Here is a 1,695-nt window from a genome sequence, read left to right as displayed (position 1 = left end):
AATTACCTGCCTGTTATGTTTTTTTATGACGCTATTCATTTTTATATCCACACTGCAGCCCTTGGGTGGCGAAATGAATATATAAATAAAAAAAAAAAATATTTGTATCGTTTTTAATTACTCCGGGGTGATGTCAGTCCTTACCTGTGGATGCGAAAATGAGGCCGAGAACAACTCCAGGCCATGGAGACGCACATTACAAGACTGTGTCAACAGCGCACGTCGACCACATTAATCTTTTAAAAAAAAAAACAGCACCCGCCATCCCCAACTAGCCCCAAGGCCACATGGCTTCTCGACAATGAGAGGCCTATTACAGCGCGGGGGGATGGTAATAAAACCGTCGTGGTTATTAAATAGCCCGGGTAAGAAATAATAAACGTCGAGCGGGAAAAAAGCAAAACTGGTAATGATGATGGCGGGGGTTGTCGCCCCTTTTCATAACGCGCTCCCCGATAAGTCCTTGTGAATTTGAATCAATCGAATTTGACACTCGTGGACGATTACAGTACTTCAATGAGTATTTCCAGTAAAAAGAAAAAAAAAACTGCTGGTGGTAAGATACGGAGAAACAAGGCTGTGAGGGGGAGTTGGACTCAAGAACCGAAAAAACCAAAACGACTAATATGAGCTGCACTTGTCATGTTTAAAGCTGCGCAAATTCATATTTTTATAGTAATAATAAGTCAAATTGGTGTTTTTTTAAAGGGGTCGCTCGGGATGAACCGGCAGAGAGGAGCAATTTATCAACTTTCGAGCTATACTTAGTTTTTTATGATCCATAACGTTACTGTTTTGGCACACATCAATTTCTCAGCCTCGGTCTGCAGCTGGTTTTCAGGGGGAAACGCTTTATTCAGTGGGAGGCAATAATAAAAAAAGAAAAGGTGGTTACACTCAGGGAGTCAAAGCTACTTGGCCGAGGGTTTTCGGACCTCCGTGCTCTCAGGGCTAAAAGAAACAAGGACCCTCTGTTGGCGGAGGATGCAAACGGCGTCACGTGCTTTCTACGTCCTACTCATAGACCGAGTATAACGATGAACGACATGACAGCTACCCGAAAGTGAAGACGGTGCGTTCAAGCGCTCGTCCAATTGTGTATTTTTCCCATAATCCATCGCAGACTCTGGCTCCAGATGACGTCAAAAAGCACAAGATGGCGGCGGCGGCGGCCGTATCCGAGATATTTTAGCTTCGTTTTTGCACAGCGGGAGGAAGTGGAAACTCCTCGTCCATCTGTATTCACAGTCCATGCTCCCGTCGTGTCTCGCTACGGTTCCACGGTTATTAATTTGGATGAGCACAAGAGCTTTTCAGGAAAAAAAACTACCGATACTGTTGTCCTTTTGTGGGGAGAAGTCTCCCAAGACAGTGGATCTGTGACTTTAAAGGCTTCTCAACTGCCAAAACAATGCACATCAGCATGTAATACACACAATCGTGATATTAAACCAGTTCATTGAGGTATTAAGTACTCTAGAAAGTGACATTGCACACAATCAATTGGCCGTTGCGTCGAAAATGTCCAGGCATGATCTACTATTTCCGCCAGCTGAGTCGATTGGCAGTTGCCAATACAGCAACAGAGACATGACAGACCGATTCACCGTATCAAACATTGTTAGATTATCTGACAGAAGCTCAATAATACAGCATATAGCAAGGACGGACACATGTCCGCTCTGGCCCAGTGCC

Source organism: Scophthalmus maximus, chromosome 22, assembly GCF_022379125.1.
Source record: "Scophthalmus maximus strain ysfricsl-2021 chromosome 22, ASM2237912v1, whole genome shotgun sequence".
Classification (NCBI taxonomy): domain Eukaryota; kingdom Metazoa; phylum Chordata; class Actinopteri; order Pleuronectiformes; family Scophthalmidae; genus Scophthalmus; species Scophthalmus maximus.
This window is presented reverse-complemented; position numbering follows the sequence as displayed.